This window comes from Octodon degus, unplaced genomic scaffold (assembly GCF_000260255.1).
Source record: "Octodon degus isolate 3935 unplaced genomic scaffold, OctDeg1.0 scaffold00105, whole genome shotgun sequence".
Taxonomy (NCBI): Eukaryota; Metazoa; Chordata; class Mammalia; order Rodentia; family Octodontidae; genus Octodon; species Octodon degus.
Window position 1 is genome coordinate 8,719,197 of NW_004524681.1, and position 10,310 is coordinate 8,729,506.

At 41.7% G+C, this 10,310-nt stretch overlaps 1 pseudogene; it reads left to right on the forward strand.

The window, feature by feature from the left end:
- The first annotated feature begins 7,536 nt into the window (after positions 1-7,536).
- LOC105743204 lies at positions 7,537-8,474 on the forward strand (annotated as a pseudogene).
- The last annotated feature ends 1,836 nt before the right edge of the window (positions 8,475-10,310 follow it).

Sequence of the window (10,310 nt, forward strand, 5' to 3'; positions counted from 1 at the left end):
TTGAATATTATAGGTGTGTAAACTCAGCAAAATATTCTAAAAGAGTCCAGTAGCCCATAATAGTATTGGGTCTTCCGCTTCACTGGCAATGTCAGAAATTGTTGACCTGAGTCCCCTACAGCTCAACATAACACCATGGCTTTACTTCTCATATTTCGTTTTTATACTTTTCTTCTGGATGGTTAAGACCAAGGTAAAGCAGGACTTATGCAACAAGAGTTGTAGCTTTTGGTACTGATAAGATCAGTGAAATCCCCTCAGGATTTATCCTGAGATCCTGTACCTAGATTGTAGAACCTTTGCCAGTGTCAGCCATGTGGATGAGTCACGGCCATTGCTTGGCCAATGTGCTCTCTGTGAAAGCCTGAGAGAATGTCTTCTCTCCATGCGACTCTCCTTAGGCACACTCTACATCATCGATCACTTTCCTCTTTAGCCCCATAATCTCCTTGATATTCAGACAGATAGTGAGGTTAAGCTTAACAGCCTAAGTTGCATGGTAATAACAATAAGCTTCTCTTCTGGAGGGTCAACAACCTAAGTTTGCAGACCAAAAATAGAGAAAAAGGAGGGCCACAAGGAAAGGCAACATTTTGGCCCTAGCCTTCCAAGGTCAATTAAGACTCAGGACCTATGAGAACTTGTACTGTAACGTCATGTAACTCAGTAGTGTCCCAAATTTTCTGATCAAGGAGATTATATAGCTTTACTTTTTAGAATATTTTTATGTTTTAGAAAGTACAGAATAGTATTAAAACATAAAAAATTACAAGTGATGCAGAATTTCCCCAAACAAAACCATATGAATTCAACAGTATTTGTTGCATTGCAGTGTTGTCCTTAAACTAAGTGCTCATATTACCAGATATATACATGCAAAATTGGAAGAATGAAAAATGTAAGAAATTAAGAGACAAAAAGGAAAAAAAAAGTTATCAGACAAACAAAATAAGCATTAACTGCTTCCTCCCATAGACAGAAATCCCCCAGCAGAAACCCACAGTACCATTATCCAGGCCATCCTGCTTCCACACACAGATACACTCCCTCTCCTGGCCTCCTCCTCTCAGCAACTCCTTCCTTTGGAACAGGTCCATTCCCTTTTCCCAGCATCCATTGTTCCCTTCATTTCATTTTCTGTTTGATGTCCTTACACTAAGGAGACAATACAGTGTTTGCACATGTGGGACTCATTTATTTCACTTAAGAGTATGGTCTCTCTGGTCACATCCATTTACAAAAGCTTCAAATTACCCTTTTGATAGGTGACTAATACTCCATTGCATAAAAAAATACCACATCTTCTTTTTCCATTCCTCGGTTGATGGGCATTTGGGTTGTTGCCAAGATTTAGCTATGACAAGTTGCGCTGCTATAAACATGAGGCCCATAAATCACGGTGGTGTGATGTTTTCACTTCTTCTGAAAAAATACCCAGTATGGAAATAACTAGGTTGAATGGGACCTTCAATCTGAGCTTTTTAGGGGGGAAAAAAATGAAACCTCAGGCAAAGTAAAAAGCTGAGGTCAGAGCCAGGGAGATAGCTCAGTGGCTTAAGTGTCTGCTTGGCAAGTGTAAGGTCCTGAGTTCAAACCCTGGTACAAAAAAAAAAAAAAAATCAAAAGCTGAGGTCACTGTAGGAAACTGAAAATATGAAGTTGCTCCACTCTCTGCCCAGGCTTCCAAGAAAAATGCAAGAATGTTGCCTCCCATCAAAGCTGACTGCAGACAGGACGAAGCTACTGATCACAATGGAGGCAAAGTCGGTGAGAAGTAGGAAAAGGGCGGAAAAGAAGGGCCTCCAGCGCCAGAAGGCAGCCACAGGTTTCAAGAACCCCTGCAGCCAGCCAGGTGGGGCGGCACTGAGGGTCCCCATGTGGCTCTCCATCTGTGTTCAGGGACACAGATGGTTCACTGGTAGCCGCTGGAGGGCGGAACAGAATTTGTTAACGTTGATTAAGGCCTCAGTTCTATTGCCTAGGTTGTCACTGCTTGGGAAGCACTCAACACTGAAATAATAATGCCAGGGAGCTAAACAGATTAAAAGTATCAATTTTAAAAGTGAGAGAAAACATGTATCGAGGGAGGCAAGAGGAAAGCAACATGTACAGAGCCACAAGCATGCCCTTGCTCTGGAATAAGAGTTCCCCTAGGGTCTTCCTTGAATCTTCAGGAGCTCGGCCTGAGTGCCCCCTGGGGGGCTTCTGGAAATTGGGTCACTGCTGCCCCTCTGTCACTGAGAACAACGCCTGTCGCCCAGACAACACCTGCGAAATACTGACTGGGGATAAATAAATAAATAATAGAATTACTTTCATTTCTCAGATGATAAAACTGAGATATAGATCAAGTAATGAAATGGCTGCAAGTGGCACAACTAGCCAAGATCTTAAAACCTAACATCGACAACTACTTCCCCCCAAGTCATTTTCTACCAAAAGCAGAACTCACATAAATACCTGGCTCCGGTTATTATTTAAACCCTGCACACTGCCAGAAAGAAAGAGAAGGACTTGCCTTGCACACACCATCTCACGGAAGTGGAGGAAGCAGGGCTGCATATCCAGATCAATCAGAAAGTAGTAATCAGACGGGATTCCTGTAGAAAGCTTAAGAACCATTCATGCGCCATCACAAGAGGTGAGAACTGGGGGCTAACCATGTAAAACTGAAATCCCACAGCTGGATGATCCGAAAGGGAAGATTGTTTTCCAGGTTTGGTGGCTTTCAGGAGGAAAATGCTACCAACTCAAATTGAAGAAAAATTAAAGAGTGAGGAAATACCTATCTTTTAAAAGCATGGTCCCCTGCCCTAGCCATGAGCAAACAGGAGCTGCCCATGTGGAATAAAGAATGGCAGTTTACCTGAGAAACCCCTTAACAGCACAGACACACACAGATCTGAGGGTGGGGACAGTGGCAGGGAGCCTGAGGACGTCTTATGACAGCCATGGGACCCGTGAGGGCTCTTTGGAACAGAAGAGCAGAATGCAGGGGACTGGAGGACCAGGCAACAGCAACAGCAAAACACAGCAGACTACTGGCCAGGTTCCCCCAGCCACCCCACACTCATGGAAGACTGTAATTTCTCATAAGAGAGGAGGATGGGGTGTGGCCATCCCTAGGCCCAAATGCTATGGGTCTCAGTCACTGAGTACATGTAGTGTCCAGAATCTGACTTTAAAAAAAAAAACATTATGAGTCACACAAAAGCATACATAGTCACACAGTGTTAAAAGACAGAGCAATCAACAGAGCCAGGCTGAGTGAGGCCAGCTGGTGTAATTATCAAATGTGGTTTAAAATAACAATGAAATTGTGCTGAAATATCTGGTGGGAAATATGGACATTATGCATGAACAAACGAGGAATCTCAGTTGAAAGGTGGAAACTAGCTTTAAAAATCAAGTAAAAATGCAAATATATAAAAACATTGAGATGAGGACTTCTTTCAACAAAGAAAATCTATGAAAGCCTGGAAATATTGAAATGTGTGAACTTGAATATAAAGGAAAAAATGGCCATCTTGAAAAAAAAAACTGAGAAAAAAAAGAACAAAATAGAGCACAGGCCCTCAAGAACTGCAGGAAAATATTTAACCAAACATATGTAAATCTGCATTTCCAAGAAGCAGGGGAAAGAGAGAATGAAAGACTTGAAGAATAATAGCTGAAATTTTTTCAAAATGAATGAAAGACAGCACAGATGAAAAAATCCTCAGAGAAATCAAAGCAGCATCACCTTTTAAAAATACATACATGGTAGTCAGCCAGATAGAAACTAAAGAGAAAGAGAAAATCTTAAAGACAGCTAGAAAAAAAAAGAAACATTACACATACAAAGAAGATAATTATAGAGGCTCATCAGAAATTGTATAAGCCATAAGACAAAGGAACACCATTAAATAAAGGAAAAAAATAAATAAAAATTGGTTATCCCAGACTTTTATGCCCAGTGAAATTGTCTTTCAAAATGTAGAAGCCAGCTTGGGAGATAGCTCAGCCCCAGAACCAGGAGTGCACCATACTGGCTCTGAAACTGGGCATGATAGCACACGCCTGTATGCCCAGCACTGGGGAGGCTGAGACAGGAAGACCACTGTGAGACTGAACTGTATAGTGAGACCCTGTATCCAATAAATTTTAAAAAACAGACAAAAGGAAGGAACAAAAAAGCTATTTTCAGACAAACAAGATATAATTCAGGGCCAGTAATCTGCACTACAATAACGCCAAACTACATTCTTAGGCAGACAGAGTGTGATACCTGATGAAAACATAAATATACCACACACTCAACAGGTGCAAGAGAGCTGGTGTGACTACATTAACATCAGACAAACATTTTTGCTTGAGAGAGAGGATAGCAGTAACTGATATGACATTAGAAGCAGTACGCTTTGAGAAGACCAGAATGACAGGCATTCCACGCATGGCGCCAGTATTACACATTGCTACCCTCAGCCAGCAAACTGGTCAAGCAGTGGCCGTGGCTCATCCACAGGGCTGACACTAACAAAAAAAATCTACAAACTGTTGTACAGGGTCTCAGGGTAAATCCTGAGGGGATTTGACTGATCTTGTCAGATACAAAAGTTACATTTTTTGTTATATAGGTCTTGCTTTATCTTAGTCTTAACCATCCAGCAGAAAAGTATAAAAAGGAGGTATAAAAAGTAAAGCCATATTAATATGCTGCACTATAAAAGGTTCAAGTCAACAACTTCTGACATTACCGTCAGAAAGAGGCTGCAGAGTGAGGACTCCCCAGGACATTACCTAATGGCAAAGGGTCAGCTCAAGAATCCCCCCCTCACATCCTTTACACCATTGTCACACATTTTATTTCTATATGTGTGACAAGCCTTGCAGTGCATTAATATCTACCTAGCTTTTCTTATATGAATAATATCACTGAGTAAACAAACTGTAGGGGGCCTGCCCCTTAGCTCAGTTCTTTAACTGGCTGCTTAAACAAAGCAGTCAGGCTCAGATTGCTGTGGTTCAATCCCCAGAACTCAAGCCAGCCAAACCTGCCCTGAAGGCATTCTGAGCCAGAAAAAATAAATAAATAAATAAATAAAAATTCCTTCTCCCCGATTCCAGGAAACAAAAAAATTTTTTAAAAAAATTGAACATGAGGGAAGTATCTCTTTGTAAAAATATATTAACTAAAAAGTAAAGATTGAGCGTAACTATCTTACTACTCCCAATAAATTAGTGGATCTGTGTATTGGCTACTGACCACCACTAGTATCACACAAAGCTAAACAGCTAGACACTACATGCCTCACAGAGAAAATCCATATGACATCTATCGTTATACCAAAGGGCTTAATGATCAATCTGATGAATGCTTGCATCAGCTGCCACCTTGAAGGAAAGGGACCAACACACTCAGTGGAAGAAAGATAGTGAAAATTTCACCATTAGCCAATGAAAAACTGGCTCTCTACATGCTGAAAACAAAAACTAGATCCATGTCTATCACCATGCACTAAACTAAAGTCAAAATGGATTCAAGATCTAAACATTAAAGCAGAAACACTAAATCTACTGGAAGAGAATGTAGGTAGATTTCTTGAAGACATAGGGCTAGGCAGAGTGCATGAACAAAAACCAAACTGCACAGGAAACACTTCAAAGAATCAACAACTGGGATCCATCTTATTGAAAAGTTTTGGCACATCAAAAGAAATCAACAATATGAAAAAGAAAACCCACAAATTGGGAAAAATCCTAACCAACAGTCACTCAGACAAATTCTATCTAGAATATATAAGAATTTTGGAGGCCAGCCAAATAGCTCAGAGGATTAAAATGCCTGCAAGCAGGTGCAGGAGCCAGGGGTTCAATCCCCAGGCCTGCTGTGCCAGCCCTGCCCCAGCACATGCTGAGATGGCAATTGAGACTGGGTGTGGTGGCACATGCCTGTAATCCCAGCACTTGGGAGACCGTAAACAGGAGGATCACTATGAGTCTGATCTAGTAGTGAGACCCTGAACATTCTGTAGACCCTTCCCTAAAATACACACACACACACACACACACACACACACACACACACAGATTTTTTGTTTCAAATCAAGCTTTCAAACTTCAAAGAACAAATCCAAAAATGGGCATCTGAATGAATACGCACTTCTCACAGGAAGAAATACAAATGACAAATATATATATGAAAAATATTCAACAGCACTAATCATTTGAGAAATGTAAATTAAAACAACAATGAGATTCCATCTCACCCCAGAAAGAACGGCTAACACAAAGAAATCAACCAACAACAAATGTTGGAGAAGGCTGTGGGGAAAAGGGGCCCTTCCCCATTGTTGGTGGGAGTGTAGATTGGTACAACCTCTGTGGAAATCCCTCAAAAAACTAGGATAAGAAATCCCATTCAAGCCAGTTATTCCCCTTCTGGGTATTTTCTCAGAAGAACTGAAAGCATCATACCACAACTATATATGTGCACCCATGTTTATAGTAGCAGAATTTGTCATAACCAAATCTTGGAAACAATCCAAATGTCTATCAACTGTGGAATGGATTAAAAAGATTTGGTATTTTTATACAGTGGAGTGCTACTCAGCTATAAAGAAAGACAAGCTTGAGGCTTTTATAGGTAAATTGATGAAACTAGAGGCTGTAACCATAAATGAAATAAATGAGACCCACATATGTAAATATCATATTATCTCCCTAGTGTAAAAACCTGAAAGGTACAAGAGGTACAAAAAAGGGAAAGAAACTCCTGAAAAGGAATGAACAATTGGGATGAAGGAAAGCAGAAAATGAAGGGGAAAAAAGGAAGGAGAGAATTCCTTATCTTCCCAAATTTTCTCCGTGCGCTCTAAGACAATGAAGTCCCTTTTCCTTTATAATAAAGCCCCTTTCCCTTTAAAAAAAAAAAAAAAGGAAGGAAGACGAGAAAAGCAAGTGTGTATATGCACAGCACAGTTAATAAGATTGTACTGTGAATTTCTATCGGTGTTTTGAAGGGAGCTGCTAATGCTTAAAATTTTCATTTTGCCCAATTTTACATGCTTGTATCCATTAATCCAAGCAACTACACTGAAGACAACTTATGTCCAATATAGCAACTACTGCCAATTTTCTATCATTTTTTAAAAATTGTGTATCATTTCTAATGTCTTATCTATTATTTTTTATTCTCTTTAAAATAAAAAATATGTAAAATACAGTATGTGGGGATGGCAGAAGAGATGACTGACCATAAGCATCTAGTGAGTTGCTACTTTGGCAAGTAGGAAGCAAGACAGACACCATAACAGGCAGGTGGAGGACTTTCCAAGGTGGCTGACGAAGCTTCTTAGCCTGGGTGACAATGACAGGTGTGCTTGCATCATAAATAACACCTTAAGCCAACCATTTGCTTTGTGTGACTTTTATGATCTGTGCTTTAGTAGGCAATAGAAGAGTTTTAAAACTCAATGTAGCTTTTGCATACTGCCCAGGCAGGGTCCATACGGTGTTGTTCTTGATTCCTACTATAACTTAAAGGGAAACTTCACAATGTCCGGAGCCCTTGATGTCCTGCAAATGAAGGAGAAGGATGTCTTCAAGTTCCTTGCTGCAGGAACCCACTTGGGTGGCATCAACCTGGATTTCCAGATGGAGCAGTATATCTATAAAAGGAAAAGTGATGGAATCTACATCATAAATCTAAAGCAGACTTGGGAGAAGCTCCTCCTGGCAGCTCGAGCCACAGTGGCCATTGAAAACCCTGCTGACGTCAGCATCATGTCCTCCAGGAGCACCGACCAGAGGGCTGTGCTGAAGTTTGCTGCTGCCACTGGAGCTAATCCTATCGCTGGCCACTTCACTCCTGAAACCTTCACTAACCAGGTCCAGGCAGCCTTCCGAGAGCCACGTCTTCTGGTGGTTACTGACCCCAGGGCTGACCACCAGCCCCTAACGGAGGCATCTTACATCAATCTGCCAACCATTGCTCTGTGCAACACAGATTCTCCTCTGCGCTATGTGGACATTGCCATCCCGTGCAACAATAAGGGAGCTCACTCTGTGGGTCTGATGTGCTGGACGCTGGCCCGGGAAGTGCTGCGCATGCGTGGCACCATCTCCCGTGAACACCCGTGGGAAGTCATGCCTGATCTCTACTTCTACCGGGATCCTGAAGAGATTGAAAAGCAAAAGCAGGCTGCTGCTGCAAAGGCTGTGACCAAGGAGGAATTTCAGGGTGAATGGATGCACCAGCTCCGGAGTTCACTGCTGCTCAGCCTGAGGTCGCAGACTGGTCCAAGGGTGTGCAGGTGCCCTCTGTGCCCAGTCAGCAGTTTCCTACTGAAGACTGGAGTGCTCAGCCGGCCACAGAAGATTGGTCTGCAGCCCCCACCGCACAGGCCACTGAGTGGGCAGGAAACACCACCGAGTGGTCTCGAGCTGTTCTGCCAACACTTAAGCAAAATGGAAATGAGGCTGATGAAAAATAAAACCATTTCTAAGAAAAAATAAAATAAAACTCAGTGTAATCTCAGAGCTCAAAGCTCAGAACACAAACAATTTACACCGAAGTGAGAACATGAGGGCACCTTCATGGAAGCCCACAATCTGACAGAAAAGTGCAAAATACATTTTGAATGTATAAGTGAGAAAAAGATTCATAACTCGGTGGGGGGAATGAAGGTTATCAGGTTCCTGTGATGGCAGAGATGAGAGGTTCGAACGCCCATCTTCACTTAACAAATGGGGCCTGCGGTCTCCTTAACCAACTGCGGTACAGAACTGAGATGCCAGCTACTCCCTAGAGGTGCTGATTTGCATACAATATTTAAATAAATTCCCTCTTAGGCATAGGGCTGATGCAATGAAAGCAAAGCTGTGAGGGGCACTGAAGTGCAGCCCTCCCCATCTATGGCTGTTTGGAGTCACATTATTAGGTTCAATAGGAAATTACAAAGGCCTTTGGACAACTATGGAAACTACTTGCGCCTCTAAATTACCATTAATATGCATTTGCATATGCATAGTAACTACACAAAATGTTTCTTGTCAAAAAGCCATGATTTTCCCCCAAGTGATGCTGGTCCAACGTGTTTATCTTTTCTTTTGTTACAGCCACCATATTTGATTCAATGCATGCTACGTGGTAACATGAACATATAAATTGTTATTCTTCAAATGTGAACATTCGGGGCTTTTAGCTTCATTTGCTGTATTACTTAAGTGCTTGATGATTACACAAGGTTTGCTAACGCCAACATTTCAAGCTGTAATTACAGCAAAGTAACTGCTATTTATCTGCTCATGGTCTAACACACTAGGTCAAAAGTCAGAAAACCTGATTTAATCTGAACTCTGTGCTACCTACTTCTGTGAGCCAGGGGAGCTCCACTCTATGAAAGAATTTATTTGTCTCATTTGTTACACATAGATGCTGGTTATGTCTAAAGGTCAAAGAGAATACTTTTCATGCTATGGAAGGCTCTGGATTTTAAACTATGCCCTGATTTCAAAAGAAACCTCTAACAGTGTTGTTCTGGGTATGTTTTCAGAGCTGCAATTGACCATTTGGTCTGCAAACCACACTCAGCTTGCGTTTTCCCATGAATTCACAGCTTCGCACCTGACTCCTCACACAGGATAGATTCCACCACAGACCCAACAAGGGAAGGCTTTAAAGAATCATGGATATTAGAACTTCTCTTTTAAATTGACTTTTTAAGGGATAGCCAAATAGCTCAGTGGATTAAAGCTCCTACAAGCAGGCAAAGGGGCCAGGGGTTCGATTCCCATCCCCAGGGCACACTGGTCCCACCCCCAGGGCATGCTGAGACAGCAATTGGGACTAGGTGTGGTGGTGTGCACCTGCAATCCCAGCATTTGGGAGGCTGTAAACAGGAGAATCACTATGAATCCAATCTAGTAGTGAGACCCTGAACACACTACAGACCCTTCCCTAAAACTATAGAAAAAAATTTGGCTTTTTAAAATCTATATGCAATGTTTTACTCACCACATTGGCAAAATGACAAAGAATGACAATACCCAGTGGCTTAAAGTACACAGTCATATGTCATTGGTGGAAGAACAAATCAGTAAAACCATGTCAGAGCTACTTGGGCGGTATCTATGGAAACTCAGTGCATCAGGCTCTTTGACTCAACAATTTCAACTATAGGAATTGACTCTACTTAAAGCTATACATGTACATAAGGACACCCACATCAGCGCATGCGTGATTGTGCTCGAGACTGGATCTTCAATGCCCCCAAAGACTTCTATATTAAAAACACTGACCTAATCCATGGCGGTCTCAGAAGATGAAG